Consider the following 25,398-nt stretch of genomic DNA (forward strand, 5'->3'; position numbering starts at 1 on the left):
ATATTTAGTGTTTTTTGTACAGTGAATGATTTAGTTTTTTTTTCTATATACGTATCCATAAGAAACTTTGTTTGTAGGTTTTTGCTTTCATACACGTGCACTCAGCAGTACCAAGGGTGGCTTACATTTTGACGTTACATAGTTTGCTCTCACTGTATGCACACTACTACTGCATGTACAGAACGTCATTGGTTTCATGGGTCCCAGCAGTAAGATTTCTTCACTTTCCCCATTCTGTAGTCTTCTCGACTTCTCCGTTTTTCTTTTGTCCAGACAGTAAGAATGTTCCTCTTGCCCGATCCCCTTTCTCCTTTCCTCATTCTCTCTTCTCACTCAGCAATTGCTGTTGCCGGGTAGCTCCCATCAGCTCGCTCTCTTGATCCGCTAACATTGAGGATGCTCGTCCTCACCTGAAGTCACCCCCGCAGCTGGTGCTGCCACAGGGTGACCATCGACGGCGGGTAGTTTGTCTCCTCGTACGCCTCCTCCGTCTCCTAGGCTGGTAAATGGGGCTTGATTTATGTTGGCGTCTATGCAGTGATTTGGTCACGGATTTCATATCCCGCAAGGCCGCAGCCTCTTGGATCCAGCTTCAGTATGACTATGAGGATGCTGGCGAGACTTTCTTCCCCAAGCGCGCAAGCCAAACGCATCATCGCTATTTCCGCGCGAGGCAGCTCAACACATCGTCCACATCCTCTACAGCGCCAACATCCTTCGAAGTTTGAACTGCAGGTCACCATTTTTCCTTTTTGCGACTCTGTCATATTTCCCCATTTTCTTAACCTTTTACTGTGTTTGTGTCATTCAACCAATAAAATGTATTGAAGGAAATGCCTATTAGTGGTAAATATTTCATCATTTTTCCTACTAATCTTGGAAAACACGTGATTTATTTTTTAGTGCTATTTATTTTTTAGTGCTCTATAAGCGTTGATTGAGGTACAAAGTCGATACTAATAAGTACTATATATATTCATTATTGTATCATCATGTATGCAAGATTGGTTGCATATTATTGTTTTCATATGATTTTTTCCTCATCTTTCCGCAATCGGTCATTTCCTTCTTTGTTTTGCTATTGTAAGCAAACATTGTGTTTGTATATGGCAAATCAACACTGAATTTCAGTCACTCGAAATTAACTGAATTTTGGTCAGGGAAGTGTATGTACATGCTAATCTAATCTCAGATTTCCACCACACTTGTCAAGTATCACATATGTTTGGTAGCTGAAATGATAATAAAGAGATGATAAGAATATATCCTGGCAATATAGCAGTTCCATTGGATCGGTGGATGTTCTGTCCAGAGTAGTTTCCTTTAGCTCTATCATCACAGTACAGAGACCTATCTTCGCAGCGTTATAAAGCATAGAGACCTATCATCAGTTCATCATAGTGCTATAAAGCACCTTATGCATGGGATCCAAATCAGATGCCATATCGAGGAAAGGCGTAAATATCAATGGGAAAGATGCTTTTGATCTCTTTTATCTACTGGAATCAAATACTTCCACATTTCATGAAGCACATTTTAGTATTTATTTGTGGCAACCGTCCTTGAACAATGAACCAAGTTGAGCATCTTGAGTTGCTCCTTTTGTATCGGTTTACCTGATAACAGGTCTCCCATAAGGATGTCTTTATCAACCATGCCTGCCAACACTAATTATCATCATTAATTACTGACAACGATCCCAAGTTGTCTACTTAGCACATATTCAGTGGTGACTGATGAGCAGATATGTTCGCTGGCTACATTTGATACTAAAGATGCTTCCCACTGTCGTGCTTAATTCACACACACATACACTGATAGCCGCACCATCTTTTCGAAAGTTTAGATTAATAAATCCAATCTCACGGATGTTTGAAGTTTGTGCCATACTCGCCTCTTTATTTTCTTTTGTACTTGCTCTATTGTTTTCATTGTAGTAAGCAAATCATGTTTATAAATCTAATCGATCTTTGCTTGTTCGTCGGTATGGAGTATGGTCATACCTGAGCACTGTTTATCAGTATTCACCCGACTCTCCAAGGTATCGCTATCAGCAAAATTCGATGTGTTAGTCCAAAAACTTTGATTTTTCTTTAACCACTTTCATCACTGTTGTATCAAAACAAAATCTGATTTTGAGATTTTCTTGAATAGTCAGTATTTTTCATACTCTCAAACTTTGAAGGTCTTAATTATGTAGATGGAGTCCTCTTTAATTTTTGCTTCTACATAGAGAGAACATTAGCAAATTTTGGACAAGGAAAACTGAAGAGATTATATATGTAATACTTGGACCTTTTTAACTCAGAAAATTGTATCAGTGCTAATGTGTTCATTAGTTGATAATTTAATTGCGTCCTAGGTCTTAAGACTTTGAGACTTTGACTTTGATTGTCCATGTCTCCTTTCGTGTAGTCAATGAATCCAGCAGTTTAAGTGCCATATTCCTTGATGCCCTAAAAATATAAGAACAAAATGTTGATTAGTAAAGTAAGCAATATACATGGCAGCTTTATAAATACACATTGTTTTGCAATGGCCTCAAGTGATTATGTGATAACGTAGTAAATTGAAGATTTTTTTAACTGGGGCTGATGAATAAATATAAATTTTTGACTATTGGTTTGATCTTTTGTTTCAGATGGAGCTGATGGCATTAAGACAGGAACCCACTATCAAATTTGAGGTTGATCAAATATGAAAACCATCTGATGCACCTTGTGTTTTTCTCCATATCGCAGCAAGCAATCCCTTTTTTCTATTATATTTGTAGTGTGGTTCTAGTCTTGTAGAGTATATTATCTTAACGTGAATACACTCGAACCAACATCCATGGCATCAACCTTATCTAGGTGAGTAGAAGTATGAATGTGCCATCATTAAGACATGAACCTACACCTATAGAATTGCATTACTTAATCTAGTTTTTCTATTTCAACATAATTAACCTTCTGAGCGTACATGTAAGATCTTTTTAGATGAACACTTCCTAGAGTATAATTGAAGTAATATTGATCCATTAATAGGCTGATCAATAATTTCGTGCCGATGGTACTTACTGGAGGTGGTTTGATTGCTCGACAGAGCCAGCTGGAGGAAGACAATGCCAAAGTGCCATTGGTTTGAGGATGTTGACTTCGAAGTGTCGTTCGCCGATCTATAATTTCGTGCAGATGGTACTTATTGGAGGTGGTCTGATTGCTCGACAGAGCCGGCTGGTGTCCGCTGGAGGAAGATAGTGCCGAAGTGCCATTGGTTGGAGGATGTTGACTTCGAAGTGTCATTCGCCGGAGGAAGATGATGTACAAGGTGTAACCTATAATCTAGAGGACAATTAACCCTTGAGGCGGAAGTGCTTTGTTTGTGGAGATCGAATCTCTGTACGTTTGTGAGAGTTTGAAGAGATGGCATCTCCATAAAAAAAATTGCGCCAGTTTTTTTATTATGGGATGTTCTGATGGCTCATGTTTTTTTTGCGAATAGCCTCATGGGATGGTTGAACCTACTGGGATCATGAGTTTTTGTTGTGGAATGATCTAATCGCTCAACCTATTGGGTTGTCAGATTGTAATTGTGGGATATTTTTTTCTTAAACAGATCGTGGGATGTTTTTTTTGGCTGATCGTGGCATGATTTGATGTCACACCCTGTTTTTTTTGTAACATGGCATTTGCATTAATAAAGCATGAAAATTTGGACCAACAAAAACTTTTGCATTATTTGGCTTTTATTTGGAGTTGGATTTCTCTTTGTGATTTTCAAGTGCTCTTTAAAGTCAACACAACTCCACCTCATATACTTCATCTCCTTGCTCCAAAACTTCTGCCCAATTATCATGCCATATGTATAGTGCAATATAGTATTTTCTTACAAAAATAATTTGGCCAAATAGTATTTTCAAAAATTAGTTTTCCAAAAAGCCCCGAATTAAGATTTGCACTACAAGTACTTGATTTGGGGGATGAAAAATATTTCAAAGAGTATATTTGAAACCTATTAGATATAGGACTCCCATAAAGCACAAAAACATAATTTTAAAAGTAAATTTCCTATTTTATTTAAAGGCTTTTTCTTCCGGCCAGAAATGGTCTTTAATAGGTTAAAATTATTTTAAAGCTTCAAAAATATTTGAGGAAAATCAGGAAAACTCAATGGACATATATTTTTCATATATAAGAGTTTCAACCCATGGTCATGTTCAAAATATTGGACAAAACCTACCAAAACCATTCCTGCCCATTTTGAGGATTTGAAATATTTCTACAGGAAATATTTTCATAAAAATCCAAGGAAAATCCAGCAAGTCACAAATGCATATTGTGATCACCTTGCAAAGCCTCATCTCAATTAAGGTCATTTTGGTTCATTCAAAATGCCCCCAAATCCCCTCTGACCGGAATCAAATTTGAACAACTTTCTATTACCAACTTCTCTCCTTGATCCCAACTTTTGTGAGCATGATCACATGACCAAATCAGGCCACCACACCAAGTGGTGCATCAAGAAGAAGTGATTTACTCAACTGGATCTGCCCAAGTTCATTTCTGCTATTTTTTAGGGTTTACAAAAGTTGCATTGGCAACTTTGCCCAAATGAGCTCAAGATTGGCGGAAGGCCCAAATTATATGTGCCATTTCACCCTGTGGAGTCTCATGACAAATGGAAATCATCTACTTGCCCAAACCAGCATCAAACACCTTCTGCCACTTTACCAAAACCCTTTTTGGTCCTCTTCCACTAATCTCCATAAGTTTTACTTTCTAACACAACCCCTCCTAGTCCCCCTCTAGCACCTGGATGCTTTTCTGCCCGAGGAAGCAATGATGAATGGGGGGAGAACCCCATCTTTCTTCTCTGGACAGTGGATTCCTCCCTCTCTCTTAGTCTCCTTCTCTCCCCTCAGCTTTCCAGAGCATCCAAGGCTCCCCAGGACTTTTGCCCACACCTCCTGCAGCCTCCAGACACAAGTGGGCGCGCGCGGACGCGGGAAAGCCGCGGATGCCGGCCAAAGTCGCGCTCTGGAGCGCCTGGCAGGGCACCCGACCGTTGACGCCACGTCCCCCGACTACCTCGAGCCTCCCCCGCGCGCCAGTCGATGCCCCTCGACGTCCGCTCCACGCCAGCAGGCCGCTCACTTGCTCCCGCACCCTCCTCTCTCTACTGCAGCTCGTGCCAGAGCGCCGCCCCGCTCGGCCAATGCTCGCGCCGCTCCTATGGCCCGCCCGCCGCTCGCCCTGCTCCTTCTCTCTCTCCTTGGCACCCTAGACCACACCCATGAACACCGCGAGCCCTCCATTCCCTCTCTAACGGCCACCCGAGCCGATCCCGCAGGCACCCGTAGGCCGTGCCTACGATGGACCTCGGCCAGCCTATAAAAGGCGACCCCGAGCCCCTCTCTCACTCCCTGTCGCTCCCCCACACTCCTAATCAACCTCCCGCACCACCCATTTGTCTCCAGAGCCGCCCGAGCTCGAGATCGAGCTCGAGCTCCGCCGCCTTGGCTCGTCGGCGTTCGCACGATACAGGCCTCCTCCGCCCCCGTTTTCTCTCGATCTGGAACCGCGTGGCATCGCTGACCCTTTCCACTCTCTTCCCCACTCTTTTTGCAGCCGGGAACGGCCAGAACCATCGATGCCTGAAGCACCTCCGCCGCGTGACCTCATCACCGGCGAACCAGGCCGCTCCGGCGACCATCTCCACCACCACCCGAACAACGACATCCCCCTCAGTCCAACAGTACCACCCACGCATCCTCCCGTGCCCTATATCGCCTCCGGTGAGCTCGCCGTCGCCTCTGGACGGAGGTAGACGACGACGGCCGTAGGCCCGGTCCGTCAGCCTCATGCCCTGCCAGGTGGGACGCACCCGTCAGGTTTAAAAACGCACACGCGCTGGCACCGGTTCGCCCGTCGGCTGAAGGCGTACTTCGCCTTTACGCCTTTGACATGGCGGCCATGCGCGGGCTGATTTCCCTCTGGGCCTGCTACACTGTGGCCTTTCTAGCCCAGTGGCACAGTGCCACTTTTCCTTTTCTTTTTTTGTCTGTTTTATAAAAATTCCACAGGATAAAATACTTACCAAATGAAATAATTTAAAATCTCAGAATAATCCCACCTATTTATTGATGTAACTTTCATACACATCCATTACACTTTTCTTCATTGTTCAAATTTAAATTCAAATTTGGACAATAAAATCTCTGTTTAAAAATCCACTACTATGTCCTCCTAACTCCAAATCCAAAACCAAGAATTTTCCCCTTCCTAGTTTTGCTCCTAGTATTTTCCAAAAATAAGTTGACATTTTTCTGAGCACTTTGACTTTTCTGTTTCATTATTGTCTTATTTTTCCGTTATTTTCTTGTGAAGATTAGATCCCGTATTTGACGAAGTTGCTGAGGAAGCAGGAGGAGAAGGATTTGAAGACCTCGAAGAACAAGCCAATCAAGGCAAGCAACCCTTTGACCATGACACCCCTCTTGTTCATCGGTACCCTTTTTCCAATTGCATGATGATGAAACACGACTGTGGTAAACTTGTTGTGAACCACCACATGATGCATACCCCTACTTATGACCTTACCTTGTTCATGATTGCATTGTCAAGAGACTAGTTGATGCATAATGATGCATGTGTACCATAAACTCCTCGTGGTTACATTCTTTCAAAAACCCCATTGGGTGCCCCTAATGCCCTTGGGAGATGTTGAACTAAGGTCACCACTTGAGGAAGAAGTGGTGTACCAAAGAGAGCTTTTGGAGTGTGTAAAATGATGGATTAGATTTATGTGTGATTACCGTCCCAACCAAACATGTGCAACCACTCTACCCCTTTATGGGGCGGGGCATTATTGATTACTTGGACTGATACTAGCATGGTGCCCACATTACTAGTGACGGGGGTGACTTGAGGTCACTCTCGGGATGGGGTCGTACTTGGATAGGCGGCCATGACTGTTTTCACTGGGCACCGGACACACCGTTGGTCCCTTCGTGTATGCGTGATAATGTGAAAAGGGCAGAGTCCCACGATCTTTTGCATTTATACGAGGGCCGTGTATCAACGAGTGGACCCTATGTTAGTTTCGTCTAGGGAAAGGTAATGATCGGGTGCTTCCCCCGAGTACTTGAGGTACTGCGGGATCGTGCATGACACGAAAGCTTCCAGGATCTTGTGGGTAAAGTGCGCAACCTCTGCAGAGTGTCAAATTATTCGAATAGCCGTGTCCATGGTCATGGACAGTTGGAAGGTGCTACTTAAACTATGTCCAGAAATTTTACAATCTCGGTGCATGTGTGTGTGTGTGTGTGGAAAGGAACTATTTGTGTCAAGGTGGTGACTTGACATGTTGAATGGCATGGCATTGATTCAAATTCTATTTATGTTGATATCTGTAACCTGTTCTCAAGGTTACCCAAGTTCATTGATGCATATCTCACAAGTTGATAGGACATCCCAACTAGCGTGAAGCTAGGTTGCTTACTTGTCGTACAATTGCATTGTTACTTTGAACCAAATCATGGGTTGCTTGCGAGTACATTCAAAGTACTCATTGGCTTGCCACTGGTTATTTAATTGACCAGGCATGGAAGAACAAGAGTTCGAGGAAGAGTTCTTTGGTGACGAACACGCGAACTAGGACGCTTCCCAGTCAGAATGCCTGTAGGGTTAAGGCAGATGGCATGGGTTCTACTTATCGATGAAGATTTCCGCTGCTTGTGTTTCATTTGATGTTCAACCCTTAAGGCTTTATCAATGTAAGACTTGACCATAATGGTCATAATTTTTGTAAGACGATATGTATGGATGTAAGACTCTTGTTATTCAGCTTCTATGTGTTTAGTGAGCATTGATCTCTGGGATCACTGTACACGTGCATTCGGTGATCTCGACTCTTGAGTCGGGGTCCCCACAGAGCTGGTATCAGAGCCATCCTGACTATAGGAAGCCTTAGTTAGCATGGACGTTAGTTAGAGTGAGACTATCTACAAAATCACCTATATACCTATGTTTTCTGAAAATATCCCAAACATAGGTCACATTTCCTCTATTGACCCTTCCCCTACCACTTTTAGATGGCCGTCGTACCCGAGGACTTCCTAACTACCGGATTTCCCTTGCTTCTTGAGGACAGCCTCAGGAAGTGCCAGTTCACTCGAACCCCCACCTTCTCCTACCACGAGCACTGGATCAACAACACTAAGAAGGAGTATCATGTGGAGGTAGTCGTGAGGGCGAACGACTCCCCGACGAGCTGGTTCTTTGAGGGACCCAAGATGGCGACCCTGCTTCTCGCCGTTGAGACTGCTGCCCTCATGGCGTACTCGCCTTCGAGATCTTCTGCCAGAGAAGGCAAGTGAGCCAGCCACTCATTACATGCCTTATCGTAAGGAGGGTGATGACGAGAGCAGCGCACTAGCTCCACCCATGGACGAAGGACTTCCCCTCCATTTCCAGACCTACTTCAGCTTGTGTGCTGACAGCCTGGCACAACACCTGGCCTCGGAGTCAATGGAGTTTCGGAAGGAACTCCATGAGACCAAGGAACTCCTCCGCCTAGCTCAGACAAAGGCAGACAGGATCAAGAAGGATGGTGCACCCCCTGGACAGCCCGTTGTTGCCTATCGAGGGGGCGACCCCCACAGGTTACGCATGCCAAGGGATCATCTCAGCCACGCCGTATGACGACGAAGGAATATCGCGACCTCTTCACGGTGCCCCCGACGAAGCAGAGCCATGTTCAGCTCCTCCACTCCCCCACTCCCTCAAGGGACGAAGAAACGGAGACAGATGAAGATGAGGAGGAAGACCCAGAGGAGCCGGAATACGCGACCGAGCATTCCACCACTTAGACACCGTTGAGGACTAGGATAGGCCAGTCCGTAACCCTTAAGGTAGGATAGGTCGTGTACCCCTTATGCGAAGTCGAGTCCATGTAATGGTTCAAATGAAACCATGTTGTGTTGTGTTTGCTTTCGTCTTGTTTTGATGAAAGTCGTACTTTCCCTTTCGGGAACTTGTAAACGGTTACATCACCCATTTGGTTTTAATGCATGAGTTTGGCCCTTCCGGCCTTGGCTTAACTTAAAATTGTGTCACACCCACCCCTTACTAGGCATCCCATCTATATTGCTTTCTCTTACTTTTCCCAATCATGAGACCTTGGCCGATACTCAACCGTGACCACCACCAATGTCTCAGCCCACTCTAAGTACCCCATATACTTCATAGAGTACTTGGGCAAGTTAGTTATCATCCTTATTTGAGGACATGCATGTACACATGAAGACGGAAGAAGAGTTGTTCAGCTGGTTAGGGAACATCTGAAGGCCGCCATGTCAAGGAGGAAGAACTATACCAACCACCATCGTCAATAAGTGAACTTCCTCGTCGAAGACCGCGCGTATCTGCAAACCACTCCTATTGAAGAAGCCGAGCATTTCCATGTCAAAAGGAAGCTCACACCAAGATTTCCCGTCCCCCTTCAAGATCACTGCAAGAAGAAAAGTAGACAACTACATGCTGGAGTCACCACCTGAGTTACCCACTGTGCGTAATGTTTCCACAAGACACAACTCCAAAAGTGTTTCCGACTTCCCAGCTAGCCGATCACTAACAAGGACATCGATCATCGAACCATCGACTCCAGCCCAACCTGACCTAACGCGAGAGGCCCCTTAGCAACCTGGATCAACTGAGAACGTCATACGCAAAGCCACACCATCAAATACTTCAAGGTCCAGTGGAGCAACCACACTGAAGCAGAAGCCACCTGGGAACGTGAAGACTACCTTAGATCCGAGTTTCTCGATCTCTTTTAGAGCCTAGTTTAGGAATCTCGGGGACGAGATTCTGGTAGGGGGGGGGGTATGTCTGTCACACCCTGTTTTTTTGTAACATGGCATTTGCATTAATAAAGCATGAAAATTTGGACCAACAAAAACTTTTGCATTATTTGGCTTTTATTTGGAGTTGGATTTCTCTCTGTGATTTTCATGTGCTCTTTAAAGTCAACACAACTCCACCTCATATACTTCATCTCCTTGCCCCAAAACTTCTTCCCAATTATCATGCCATGTGTATAGTGCAATATAGTATTTTCTTACAAAAATAATTTGGCCAAATAGTATTTTCAAAAATTAGTTTTCCAAAACCCCCTGAATTAAGGTTTGCACTACAAGTACTTGATTTGGGGGATGAAAAATATTTCAAAGAGTATATTTGAAACCTATTAGATATAGGACTCCCATAAACCACAAAAACATAATTTTAAAAGTAATTTTCCTATTTTATTTAAAGGCCTTTTCTTCAGGACAGAAATGGTCTTTAATAGGTTAAAATTATTTTAAAGCTTCAAAAATATTTGAGGAAAATCAGGGAAACTCAGTGGACATATATTTTCCATATGTAAGAGTTTCAACCCATGGTCATGTTCAAAATATTGGACAAAACCTCACAAAACCATTCCTGCCCATTTCAAGGATTTGAAATATTTCTACAGGAAATATTTTCATAAAAATCCAAGGAAAATCCAGCAAGTAACAAATGCATATTGTGATCACCTTGCAAAGCCTCATCTCAATTAAGGTCATTTTGGTTCACCAAAATGCCCCAAAATCCCCTCTGACCAGAATCAAATTTGAACAACTTTGTATTACCAACTTTCTCTCCTTGATCCCAAGTTTTGTGAGCACGATCACATGACCAAATGAGGCCACCAAACCGAGTGGTGCATCAAGGGGAAGTGATTACTCAACTGGATCTGCCCAAGTTCATTTCTGCTAATTTCTAGGGTTTACAAAAGTTGCATTGGCAAATTTGCCCAAATGAGCTCAAGATTGGTGGAAGGCCCAAATTATATGTGCCATTTCACCCTGTGGAGTCTCATGACAAATGGAAATCATCTACTTGCCCAAACCAGCATCAAACACCTTCTGCCACTTTACCAAAAACCCTGTTTGGTCCTCTTCCACTAATCTCCATAAGTTTTACTTTCCACCACAACCCCTCCTAGTCCCCCCTCTAGCACCTGGATGCTTTTCTGCCCGAGGAAGCAATGATGAAGGGGGTGAGAACCCCATTTTTCTTCTCTGGACAGTGGATTCCTCCCTCTCTCTCAGTCTCCTTCTCTTCCCTCAGCTTTCAGAGCATCCAAGGCTCCCCAGGACTTTTGCCCACACCTCCTGCAGCCTCAAAACACAAGTGGGCGCGCGTGGACGTGGGAAAGCCGCGGATGCCGGCCAAAGTCGCGCTCTGGAGCGCCTGGCAGGGCACCCGACCATGGACGCCGCGTCCCCCGACCACCTCGAGCCTCCCCGCGCGCCAGTCGATGCCCCTCGACGTCCGCTCCACGCCAGCAGGCCGCCCACTTGATCCCGCACCCTCCTCTATCTCCTATAGCTCGCGCCAGAGCGCCTCCCCGCTCAGCCAATGCTCGCGCCGCTCCTATGGCCCACCCGCAGCTCGCCCCGCTCCTTCTCTGTCTCCCTATCACCCTAGACCACTCCCACGAACACCCCTGAGCCCTCCATTCCCTCTCTAACAGCCACCCGAGCCGATCCCGCGGGCACCCGTAGGCCGCGCCTACGATGGACCTCAGCCAGCCTATAAAAGGCGACCCCGAGCCCCTCTCTACTCCCTGTCGCTCCCCCACACTCCTAATCAACCTCCCGCACCACCCATTTGTTTCCAGAGCCGCCCGAGCTCGAGCTCCACCGCCTCGGCTCGTCGGCGTTCGCACGGTACAGGCCTCCTTCGCCCCCGTTTTCTCTCGATCTGGAACCGCGCGACATCGCTGACCCTTTCCCCTCTCTTCCCTACTCTTTTTGCAGCTGGGAACAGCCGAAACCATCGACACCCGAAGCACCTCCGCCGCGTGACCTTGTCGCCGGCGAACCAGGCTGCTCCGGCGACCATCTCCACCACCACCCGAACGGCGACATCCCCCTGAGTCCAATGGTACCACCCACGCATCCTCCCGTGCCCTATATCGCCGCCGGCGAGCTCGCCGTCGCCTCTGGACGGAGGTAGACGATGACGGCCATGGGCCCGGTCCGTCAGCCTCAGGCCCTAACGGGTGGGACCCACCCATCGTGTTTAAAAATGCACGTGCGCTTGCACTGGTTCGCCCATCGGCTGAAGGCATACTTCGCCTTTACGCCTTCGACGTGGCGGCCTCGCGCGGGCTGATTTACCTCTGGTCCTGCTACATTGTGGCCTTTTTGGCCCAGTGGCACAGTGCCACTTTTCCTTTTCTTTTTCTGTCTGTTTTATAAAAATTCCACAGGATAAAATACTTATCCAAATGAAATAATTCCAAGTCCTAAAATCTCAGAATAATCCCACCTATTTATTGATGTAAACTTCATAGACATCCATTACACTTTTCTGCACTGTTCAAATTTAAATTCAAATTTGAACAATAAAATCTCTGTTTGAAAATCCACTACTTTGTCCTCCTAACTCCAAATCCAAAACCAAGAATTTTCCCCTTCCTAGTTTTCCTCCTAGTATTTTACAAAAATAAGTTGACATTTCTCTGAGCAGTTTGACTTTTCTGTTTTCATTATTGTCTTATTTTTCTGTTATTTTATTGCGACGATTAGATCTCGTATTTGACAAACTTGCTGTGGAAGAAGGAGGAGAAGGATTTGAAGACCTTGAAGAACAAGCCAATCAAGGCAAGCAACCCTTTGACCATGACACCCCTCTTGTTCATCGGTACCCTTTTTCCAATTGCACGATGATGAAACATGACGGTGGTAAACTTGTTGTGAACCACCACATGATGCATACCCCTACTTATGACCTTACCTTGTTCATGATTGCATTGTCAAGAGACTAGTTGATGCATAATGATGCATGTGTACCATGAACTCTTCATGGTTACATTCTTTCGAAAACCCTATCGGGTGCCCCTAATGCCCTTGGGAGATGTTGAACTAAGGTCACCACTTGAGGAAGAAGTGGTGTACCGAAGAGAGCTTTTGGAGTGTGTAAAATGATGGATTATATTTATGTGTGATTACCGTCCCAACCAAACATGTGCAAGCACTCTACCCCTTTATGGGGCGGGGCATTATTGATTACTTGGACTGATACTAGCATGGTGCCCACATTACTAGTGAAGGGGGTGACTTGAGGTCACTCTCGGGACGGGGTCGTACTTGGATAGGCGGCCATGACTGTGGCACCGGACACACCGTTGGTCCCTTCGTGTATGCGTGATAATGTGAAAAGGGCAGAGCCCCACGATCTTTTGCATTTATACGAGGGCTGTGTATCAATGAGTGGACCCTATGTTAGTATCGTCTAGGGAAAGGTAATGATCGGGTGCTTCCCCCGAGTACTTGAGGTACCGCGGGATCGTGGATGACACAAAAGCTTCCCAGATCTTGTGGGTAAAGTGCGCAAGCTCTGCAGAGTGTCAAACTATTCGAATAACCGTGTCCATGGTCATGGACAGTTGGGAGGTGCTACTTAAACTATGTCCAGAAATTTTACAATCTCGGTGCATGTGTGTGTGGAAAGGAACTATTTGTGTCAAGGTGGTGACTTGACATGTTGAATGGCATGGAATTGATTCAAATTCTATTTATGTTGATATCTGTAACCTATTCTCAAGGTTACCCAAGTTCATTGATGCATATCTCACAAGTTGATAGGACATCCCAACTAGCGTGAAGCTAGGTTGCTTACTTGTCGTACAATTGCATTGTTACTTTGAACCAAATCATGGGTTGCTTGCGAGTACATTCAAAGTACTCATTGGCTTGCCACTGATTATTTAATTGACCAGGCATGGAAGAACAAGAGTTCGAGGAAGAGTTCTTTGGTGACGAACACGCGAACTAGGACGCTTCCCAGTCAGAATGCCTGTAGGGTTAAGGCAGATGGCATGGGTTCTACTTATCGATGAAGATTTCCGCTGCTTGTGTTTCAGTTGATGTTCAGCCCTTAAGGCTTTATCAATGTAAGACTTGACCATAATGGTCATAATTTGTGTAAGACGGTATGTATGGATGTAAGACTCTTGTTATTCAACTTCTGTGTGTTCAGTGAGCATTGATCTCTGGGATCACTGTACATGTGCATTCGGTGATCTCGACTATTGAGTCGGGGTCCCCACATTTGATAGCTCATGGCGTCCAAACCTGTTGGGATTGTGAGATTTAAAGGTCCAACCTGTTGAGATGTGGCCGTATGGGGCCATGTGGTTTACGAAGATCTAATGGTTGTACATGGTTGATTGGAAATTGACACACCAAATTAAAGGTCGGATATTTATAATTATTGTGAGATTTTCTAAGCTAATTATCTTAATTCTAATGACCCTGTCAAGTAATTTTTATATATAATAGATAGATGACATAAGAAGACCCGACTCAGTTCATAAAACTGAGTCAGCCCTTGGGGGCTACAAGTTATTTTTTTAAAAAGTTCATATAATTTGAAGACTCGACTCATCTCACGGAGATGAGCCGACCCTGAGGGCTACATGACATTTATTTTAATAGATTTCTATTTGAAGAACCAGCTTATCATTGTCATGATAACCCGACCCTTAGGGGCTACACTTCAAGATTTCAAGATTCTATGCATAAGTCTTATACACACTCAAGTTTTCCTATGTTTAAGACATGGGGATACATAAGGATATATAATACTAGAGAAAAGTTAACATTCTTCATACCTCATAATTCCTGTTTATCATGTTCACCATGCTGGCTTTCATGTCCCGGCTTGTGGAAAGGCGGCTCAAATAGCATCCACACAACTCATCTGTGTTAAATATTCAAAGTTGGGAAGTTCAAGTTTGGATTTTCCCTTTTTAGGCAAAGGCTTCTCATCTTTGCTGATAAGCTTGGTCAACACATTTTAGACCTCTGGAGCTTTTTGAACCACCCCTATAATAGCAACCTCGTCATTGGTCTTATCACAAGGGGGAACATCTTCAGCCATTGTTGCTGGTCTGGGAGTATGAGCCGGGCTTGGCATGTTAAGATCATCTGCCGTGTTATGAAGGCTGATTTGAGCATCCATCACCTTGGTAGCCACCAGTTCTTTCTGTTGGGCCGGCTCAACTGGCTCATCAAGATGGATTTCTGGTATCTCATTGTGGGCTTCAGGAGTCACTAAATTCGGGTCCTCTAATTAAGGAATTGTTGATGACTCGCCAACCTTCCTCTTCTTGGCTTTGGCCTTGGCCCTACAATCAAGACCGCATGTTCAAATATGCACAATAATGATCATGGTAAGACGCCAGCAATGGACAAACTTATTTACCCTGCATTTATGATCAAGGTGGCAGCTGAATGGCAGACGAGTCTCTAGATGATGGTGGCGACTCCTGCTAATTCGAATCAGAGGGGTTAAGAGGTTGCCAAATAAGGCCAGCTCGAGTAAGAGAAGTGGTTGGACTATGAGGCACCTCATTACATCGCTTGTGGGTGGCTATTTTGTCAGTTAAGCCAGTCGCAAGATCTCTAGAGCTACTTCGAGTATGGCGCCTTGATTCATGATGTGTTTTCTTCAAAAGAAAATTTGGATCCAAATGAGTGTCAGGATAAGAAAATCTTACTTTCTGAATGACCCGCCTAGTTTTCTTTGGAGACAAGGGTACTGAGCTTGAGGAGATGGAAATTACCTCAAGATCATCAGCCCGGTTTGTTTCAGCTTCACCCTAGGAAGAATGAGCTTGAGCAAGTTGCATAAAAAGAAGGCCAAGGGAGTCGAGGTCTACCTCCGACTCATTTTCCTCGGGCGTGTCATCTTTGTTGACAGGTTCATTTATCTGAACAGCCGGAACATGAACGGATTTGTGTGATTTTGTTTTCTTTATCTTCTTGGTCCAGAATGGAGAGTCGGCCTGCACAAGTTTTGACAAGGTTAAAAAGTGAAGTTCTGGATAAATCAAGATTGATAAGTTGGACAATTGGTTATATGTATATTACTACCGGAGCCGGGTTAAGAGCATAGAACAGACTCAGCCCCGTCTTATTGCAAGCTTCTTGAGACTCCCTAAGCAGCTTCCTCACAATCTTATTTATCTCATCAGCTAACAAGTTAATATGACTGTACCATTGCACGTCACCTGAGTCGCCCGAATAGTTGCACATCAAGTCATTTCGGCAACTTAACGATAGGATCCTCCAGCTAATCTAGCACCAGGTTAGATCAACCCTAATTAAAACATTGGCGAACAAAGCCCTTAGTTTTGGATATATGTGGGCAACTTGAGCACGCTCATCAGCGGGAGCCCAACTCGAAAGCTCCTCAGTTGTCAAGACGCTCAGGTCTATAACCCGACACGGGATTTTCATTAGCAGGAGCTGTGTTCTAACAATAGAAGTAGGTCTTGATCCATCCTTTGGGGTGACTTGGCAGGGTAGCTGAAGGAAAATGAACGTCTTTCTTCCTCTCAATTGAGACCCCGCCAAGTTCTAGGATGGGGCCATCCACACATTAAGTTTGGCGGTTGATGTAGAAAAATTCCCTAAAGAGAGGAATAGTAGCTTCTGTTATCAAATACACCTCACATAGGACTTGGAATTGGCATAGATTGGATACATAGTTTGGAGCAAGGTCTTGAGGACGAAGGTTTTAAAAACTTAAGACGTCCCAGAAGAACCTTGACTCGGGTGGAAAGAATCCCCTAAGAAGATGGTCTATAAATACCACGATTTCTCCTTCGCCGGGTTGGGGAACACTTTCTCCTTGAGGAGCTCGCCAGCCAATCACCTCTTGATTAGTAAGAAAGCCTTGCTCTTTATAATCATTCATGTGAGGACTCCAACTCATAAGTCGTGATCACCGAATGCACGTGTAAAGTGATCCCAGAGATCAATGCTTACTGAACACACAGAAGCTGAATAATAAGAGACTTACATCCATACATACCGTCTTACACAGATTATGACCATTGTGGTCAAGTCTTCATAAACTCGCAGCAGAAAATCTTCAAAGATAGCATGAGCCCATGCCATCTGCCTTAACCCTATATGCATTCTGACTAGGAAAGCATCCTAGCTCGCATGTTCGTCACCAAGGTACTGTTCATTATAACTTGTTCTTTCATGCTTGGCCAATAAAATAACTAGTGGCAAGCCAATGAGTACTTTGAATGTACTCGCAAGCAACCCATGTTTCTGTTCAAGGTACAACAACGCATGATGTAGGTAAATTTTTGCAGAAAGCTAGTTTTGAGTGCTATGATATGTTCAACAACTTGTAAAACATGCATCATAAGAATTCAAGTAACCATGTGGACAGTTTACAGATATCAACATAAACAACCCAACTTAGTTATCATGTCAAGTCTTTTGACTTGACCCAAGTAGTTCTTTCCACTCATCCATACACACTCACCGGGTTTCGTAAGCATGTGGACGTAGCCCAAGAGTAGTTACCCAACTGTCCTTGACAGTGGACACAACTATTCGAATAGTTTTACACTCTGCAGAGGTTGCACACTTTACCCACCAGATCCGGGAAGCCTTTGTGTCATCCACGATCCCATAGTACCTCAAGTACTCGGGGGAAGCACCTGATCACTATCTTTCCCTAGGCTACACTAACATAGGGTCCACTCGTTGGTACACGGTCTTTGTGTATAAGCATCAAGATCTTGGGACTCTGCCCTTTTCATTATCACACATACACGCAGGGACCAACGGTGTGTTCGGTGCCCTGTGAAAACAGTCATGGTTGCCTATCCAAGCACGACCCCTTCCCAAGAGTGACCTCATGTCACCCCCATCACTAGTAATGTGGGCACCATGCTAGTATCGGCCTAGGAATCAATAATTCCCTTTCCCATATAAGGGTAGAGTGGTTGCTCATGTAAGGTTGAAGTAACGGTAGCAACTTAAACCAATCCGTTTTCAAAAACAACACACTCACTTGCCTCGGTACACTACTTCTTTATCAAGTGGTTACATAACTCAACATCTCCCTCGGGCATTAGTGGCACCCAACGGGGTTTTCGAAAAAGCCTTTTAAATACTTTTTTCCCATCACCATGCATACACCCGTCCCATTTGCATAGCAACTACTTTAGCATCCTATCTACTCCCACCCGCAGAACCCTCATAGGAAGGTAGGGTCATGCACAAGGCAAGTATCAACAAGGAGGTAACGGAGGCAACCAACCAAAGTGGTTACCACCTCATCATCATTCCGATATAACAATAATAAAGTGCTATATTACATGGATGAAAAGGGTTTCATGGACATGGTCAAAGGTCTGCTTGCCTGGTTCATCAAGGTCTTCAAATCTTTTGGTCCTTCTCCAAGTACTCGGTCTACTTTGTCAACTAACGCCAGAAACAAACACAATAAGCAAGACAACAAAGGCAAAAATAAAAGTGCTCTAAAAATAGGAGTTGGACTTTCCTAGGATACCTATGGTCATATGAGAAATGACTAAGGTGGTTTCATTGGAAGTAGATCAATGGATTCTCTTGAACATTTCAATATGATGTAATTAAGAGAGTAGTGGATTTTAGAAGCATCTAGGAGTTGGTTTCAATTGGATTGGAGTTCAAACTAATTTCCTATGATTTTACAAAGTTGGCTATACATGAATAAATCATTAAAAACTTTGTGATGTAGTGAAAGCATAGGAAAAAATGTTCATAAACTAGGCTATGATCTTAGAAGTGTCTAGGAATTTGAATCAATTGATTTGGATAAAATATGGGCCCTTTGGGATTTTCCAAATTTATCACAGAAATGGAAAAATAGGATTTTGATAAATATTTGTGAAAGAAATATTTCTTGGAAAATGTGCCAATAGCACCATGTGATAGAGCATGATTTATGGACTCACTAGAAATTTGAATCATCAAATTTGGAGTTGAAATGAATTGATTATGGATTTTAGAAGATTACTAAAAAAAGAAAAAAGAAATGTTTAGGCTTATACCTGAAACACACATCGGGCGAAGGATAGCCACTAGGCCGGCCCAGTGGCTCAGCTGTGTGCGGGAAGGGCCACGTCGAAGGTGCCCTCTGAGAGTATGCTTCCACTACAGGGAGACGACCCCCAAAGAAACCGTGTCCACGTAACTCATGGGCCCGTTGTCGGTGTCAAAACTAGTAGATCTCGGGTAGGGGGGCCCAAGTTGTATGTCTGAGGATCAATGGTAACTATGGACAAAGGACATAGTGTTTTACCCAGGTTCGGGCCCTCTTAATGGAGGTAAAACCCTACTCTTGCTTGATTATATTCGAGGGTATAGGGGTTACAAGAGTTGATCTACCTCGAGATCGATTTGGCTAACCCTAGATTAGCTAGCCTAGCAATGTTGTGATCCTACCTCCGATCTACCTTCCTGTTTATATAAACACCGGAGGGGCTTAGGGTTGTACAGAGTTGGTTTTACAGAAAGGAATAGCATATCTGGACACCTATACTTGCCATCCACGCATATGTGAGTCCCCACCGGAGACGAGAGATAATCTTCTGTCTTGAATCTTAACGGCCAATCAGTCTGGCCCACATCAATAGACCGGACGCCCAAGGACCCCCTAGTGCAGGACTCCCACAGTAGCCCCTAAACCAGTCTTCAATGATGATATATTCAGCGCTCAGATTGTCTTCAGCATTGCAAGGCGGGTTCCTTGAAGAATACACATCGACTTTCCTCTGTAAAAGAATTGTATCTGGCTTCTCATAATAAACACAACCCTCAGTTGCGAAGGCAAGATATAAAAATAAGAACAATGTCTTTCACTGGCAACTTTTTTGACAAAGCGTCAGACTTGACCCTTCAGCTTTTTAAACCGTTTTCATACCCCGTGCTCCGTGTTTCGAGGCCACGCCTCATTGGCACGCCCTATCAAAACAGAGATCGTGCCCACTTAATATGGGATTGCACATCAATGGTATTTGGGTAATCCAACCGACCGCGACACATACCCACATTGGGAACAGGCGAGGTTTTAAGTCTAGGAGGGCCGACGCTTGGCATTCACGGCCTACATAAGCGAATAAATATCCATCGTTTCCACCTCATGACTTCTTCCTTCCTCAGCCCTCCTATCTCTGAGCTCCAGCGCCAAAGCTTCAATCTTCCCCACTGCCACCAACCTCTCCAGCCATGTCCGGATCCGGCTCTCAAGGCAAGTGGGTGGCCTCCTCCATGACGGCAAAGGACATCAAGGAGCTCCAGGAGGCGGGGTACCTGGGTGCAGACATTGCGCACCGGATTTCAGCCAAGAAGCAGGTCATCCCTGTCGGTGTCAAAACCGGCGGATCTCGGGTAGGGGGTCCCGAACTGTGCGTCCAATGGTAACAGGAGGCGGGGGACATGATGTTTACCATGGTTCGGGCCCTCTCGATGGAGGTAATACCCTACTTCCTGCTTGATTGATCTTGATGATATGAGTATTACAAGAGTTGATCTACCACGAGATCGTAGAGGCTAAACCCTAGAAGCTAGCCTATGATTATGATTGTTGTTGACCTATGGACTAAACCCTCCGGTTTATATAGACACCGGAGGGGGCTAGGGTTACACAGAGTTGGCTACAGAGAAGGATATCTACATATCCGAATTGCCAAGCTTGCCTTCCATGCAAAGGAGAGTCCCATCTGGACACGGGACGAAGTCTTCAATCTTGTATCTTCATAGTCCAACAGTTCGGCCAAAGTATATAGTCTGGCTGTCCGAGGACCCCTTAATCCTGGACTCCCTCAGTAGCCCCTGAACCAGGCTTCTATGACGATGAGTCCGATGCGCATATTGTCTTCAGCATTTCAAGGCGGGTTCCTTCTCCGAATATTCCATAGAAGACCTTGAACACAAGGATCGTGTCCGTCTCTGCAAAACAAATTCCACATACCACCGTAGAGAGCACGATATTCCACAAATCTAATCTGCTGACAGCTTTTCATAGCGTTACATCACGCCACCGCCCGATCATTATTCGAAACGTTTTTTACAACCTGCCACTGCACATATCGCGAGGCGGTTTTATCGGCACGTCTTGTCGAAGCAGAGATCGTGTCCCCTCATCGCGGAATTCTCATTAATATGGGTGTGGGTAACCCAACCGTGCCATCAATCGTGGCGCTTGGGGAATAAGAGAATTTACCAGGCAAGTGGGGAGGCGCAGGATCTCTGCTGCCTTTATAAGGGGATAAGAACTCTCTTTTTCACCCACGCCTTCTTCTTTCTCTGCTGATCCATTCCTTTTCGCTCGAGCCCTAGTGCCCAAGCGTTCGTCTTCTCCACCAAAAAGGCTTCCCGAGAATGTCCGGATCCGGAGCAGGAGGCAAGTGGATGGCCTCTACCATTCGGGAGAAGGATATCAAAAATCTCTGGGGGGGCGGGTATTTGGCCAAAATAATCGGCCACCGTCTACCGACGGCGGGACAGATCGTCCCTACTCCGAAACCCCATGAGAGGGTGGTATTCCTCCCTCTTTTCGTCCGCGGGCTAGGGTTTCCCCTTCACCGATTCGTTCATGACATCATGTATTATTATAGGATTGATTTTCGTGATCTATCCCCCAATTCCTTCCTCAACATCTCGACATTCATCGTCGTGTGCGAGGCCTTTCTCCGCATCCCGCCGCATTTTGGCTTATGGCTGAAGGTTTTTAACGTGAAGCCCAAGGTAGCGAGCGGCGAGCACGCCGAGTGCGGAGGCGCCATGGTGATCAAGATGCCCAACGTTACATGGCCAACAGGTACTTTCAATGATTCCGTCAAGGAGTGGCAGCAACAGTGGTTTTACATCACTGAGCCGCGCGGCAAGGAATGGGCCGCTGCTCCAGAATTCAGATCCGGAGCCCCTCTGCGACCCACGTCCTAGCCCAAGAAGGGCCTGAACTGGGCTTCGTCTGACGAACTATCAGTGTTGCAGACGCGCGTCCAAGATATGAAAGACAAGAACATCAAGCTCGTCAATGTAGTCCAGGTGATGTTAGTTCGCCGGATTCTACCTTGGCAACACCGGACTTGCAATCTATGGGAGTTTGACCCGGCCAAGCACTAGACCCTGCTAGAGCTCTTTGGCTCCTTGCATAAGGACATCTGGAAGGTGCTTTTCAAGTCTAGCAAATCATGGTCGGACTCCGCCAAGGACCACGGGTACCAACTGTCAGGGGGGGTGTCTGTTCCGCCGGCAACCTCTGTCTAACCAGAGGTGCGAGATGCTTTGTTAGCGGCGCTGAAGAGCGCTTCCATTGTTGATGAACACCGTGCCCTTATGGGTGTGGTGATTTAGAAGATTCAGTCCGTAGAGAGTGGACTGAATGAATCCTGTATCAGCCTCATGAGAGGCTCTGAGGTATGTTTTATGAGGTTTGGAAGAGTGTCATGGTATAGATAGCAGCCCCTAATACACTGTTCGGTGAAAGAAAGAACCGGTCAGAGGATCAAATGTATGTTTGCAGGAGACTTACTTGATGACATCTATCTCTTTTTAATAAGCAGGCATCTGTAGCGTCTGCCGTCTCTCATGCCGTGGAAGTATCCGTACTGAGGCATAGTCTGGAGCGGGCCGAAGGAGAACTTGGCCGAGTGCAGAAACAGCTGGAGGATAACCAAGGTATACAGAAACCTTGTTTATTTAGCACCAATGAATACGTGTGCATGATGAAAATATTTTTATAATGTGCTCTAGGGGCGACTGCCGAAATTGAGGCTCTTAAAAAGGCTGTGGCAGAAGCCGAGAAGAGGGCAGCCGCAGAGCAGTCTCTCCGTGAGAAGCACGAGGCCAGAGTTATTGAGGCTGAGCAAGAGCTTCAAGAGGCCGTGGAGAAATGCAAGACCTTGGAGCAGAGTTTATCAGGGAAAGAATCCGAACTCTCCCAGGCTCGCCAAGTCGCAAGTGATGCCCGGGGGAAAGCCCAAGGTGCCCTGAAGGAAATCCAGGAGGCGAGGAAGATTGCGGCTGGTAAGGCTTTTTCTATACAAAGCGGGTATTTGAAAGGAGAAAATCAAGTTGAGAGTTTAAATTCTGATTTCTCCACGGGTATTTGCGGAGCTGCTGCGCAGCATATCTGATACCGCCCAATTCTACCGAGACGAAGAGAGGAACACTACAGATAAGATCTTCTAGATGCAGTATCTGGCGCCAAATTATCCGGTGCCTTTCTCTGATCAACTGAAGCAGCTGGTTGAACTGCATAAGGCGGCCAAGCTAGCCATGAAGGATTTGATTATCCGGCTGTGGCCCACCGAGCCGATTTCGAGCAGTTACTTCGGGCTTGTGAAGCGGCTTGTGAGTGCCTGCCCTCGACTCGAAGTCATCAAGTGGTCGGTCTGCATAGAAGGTGCGCGAATGGCCTTCGCCCGTGCAAAGGTGCATTGGGGGAAGATGGATGCGGAAAAGCTGATGACCGAGGGACCGCCGGAGGGAAAGGAGCACCACAAGCCCAAGCTATATTATGAAGGTGTCTTGAAAGGAGCCCGCCTTGCGGCGAAGCAATGCACCAAGGACATTATTTTTCATGAATACGGTCATCTTTGTCCTTTGTAATGTTTGAACAAGGTCATTTCTATCTTTTATTGCTTGTCGTTTGAAAGTTTTTCCTCCTGTGCGGCCGTTTTATATACTAATCCTGAGAGTTGGCCAGTCGTCGGCTTTTGCCCCCACGTAGTAAGTATGGGGGTGTTCGGGATAAACCTGAGCACTCTTTATTCTAGTTTTTGGTCCTTGAAGGAGGTGTTCAGCACAGCGAACCAGGCAATCAGACTATAGGGCTTTATCACTCTCGCTTAGCCATAGGAGTTTTAAAAGGAAGGTAGGCGCAGCTCCTGGTGTTCGGAAGACCGCACAAGGGGCTCTATAGGCGCCTGATCGGAAGAAAAGCCGATCCCTCTCGCGCTGCATTAGTTATGGCATTATGCGGAAGAAATCCTTAAAGATTTTACAACCTCTCGAACAGCTGACCAGCTCTCGCTGCATCATGACAATCAGTTTTCGGCTTTCTCTACTGAGGTGCTCGTTTGGAAGAACCGGGACACAATCATAGTAGTTCTCCCTGTGCTAACTTAGCCAATATAGCAGAATGTAAGGTACCAAAACATAGGAGCCGGGCAAACCCAACTATTGACCCAAGACATGATTCGGAGCTGATGCATATAATGCTATAAGTTCGGGGTGCCGAACTGCCGTGAAGGTGTTCGGACTTTTTTGCCGTAGTATGGGTATAACGAAGCCCCTAGCATATTAAGGCATATCGCGATATGCAGCTGCCTTTTAACAAAAGAGTTTAAATAAGAAATAGCAGCAGACGAGCATCATATAAACTCACATGTTGTATTTGAATAATACGTCAATGCGTATGAGTACAGGTAATGTGATAAAAAGAAATATGACTGTGGAACCTGCTGAGACCAGGCGGGAGGAAGGTGCAAGCGGATCCGGAGTGTGGTCGGATGATCATAGAGGGGAATATCTAGAGATTCCCTTACGCGCTCGAACTATCTTCACGCCATCCGTCCTGGCCTACGCAAAGGTGAACCTGCAAAGAAAATGTAAGAAATGGTTTCGTGCCACAGAGCGGTTGAGCCGCGGTATGTGGCTTGTCTTAACTTTTTGCTGGAGTGTTTTTAATTAAGCTCCAGGCGAGCTAGGCTATCCTGCCGCGCAGTAGTTCAGACTCCTTTGGCGGTGTCCTGGAGCTTGGCCGTGCCATTAACCGTGATGACGCCGCATGGACCGGGCATCTTGAGTTTACGGTAGGCATAATGTGGCACCGCGTTAAACTGAGCGAACGCGGTTCGTCCGAGCAATGCCTGATAGTCACTTTGAAAGGGGACGATATCAAAGACTAACTCTTCGATACGGTAACTGTCCGGAGATCCAAAGACCACTTTCATTGTGATTGAGCCCGTGCAACAGGCCTCTGCACCTGGTATGACACCTTTGAAGGTGGTTTTTGTGGGCTTGAGCCTTGAGGGGTTGATGCCCGTTTTGCAGACTGTATCCTGATAGAGCAGGTTCAGGCTGCTGCCACGGTCCATGAGGACTCGTGTGAGGTGGAATCCGTCGATGATGGGGTCGAGGACCAATACGGTCGAACCGCCATGACGGATACTGGTAGGATGGTCCCTGTGATCGAAAGTGACCAGACAAGAGGACCATGTGTTGATCTTTGGGGCGACTGGCTCCATTGCATAGACGTCCCTTAGTTCACGCTTCTGCTTGGGAATATGGGTTGCGTATATCATATTCACTGTTTTCACCTGGGGAGGGAATTTCTTCTGTCCTCCTGTGTTTGGTGATCGGGGCTCTTCGTCGTCATCATCGCTTTGAGACCCCTTCCCCTTGTTTTCGGCACCTGACATGCCGGCTTGTCTGAAGACCCAACATTCTCTATTGGTATGATTGGCTGGTGTTTCTAGGGTGCCATAAATTTTGCATGGACGGCCGAGTATGCG

The 25,398-nt window shown here is 45.7% G+C and overlaps 1 long non-coding RNA gene across 1 annotated transcript; it reads left to right on the plus strand.

Moving 5' to 3' along the window:
- The first annotated feature begins 251 nt into the window (after positions 1–251).
- On the plus strand, positions 252–3,620 carry LOC119295799. The gene is made up of 4 exons (XR_005144310.1): positions 252–461; positions 539–735; positions 2,642–2,686; positions 3,085–3,620. It is a non-coding gene; the product is annotated as an uncharacterized LOC119295799 (long non-coding RNA).
- Positions 3,621–25,398: the final 21,778 nt, after the last annotated feature.

This window comes from Triticum dicoccoides, chromosome 4B, assembly GCF_002162155.2.
Source record: "Triticum dicoccoides isolate Atlit2015 ecotype Zavitan chromosome 4B, WEW_v2.0, whole genome shotgun sequence".
NCBI classification, from domain to species: domain Eukaryota; kingdom Viridiplantae; phylum Streptophyta; class Magnoliopsida; order Poales; family Poaceae; genus Triticum; species Triticum dicoccoides.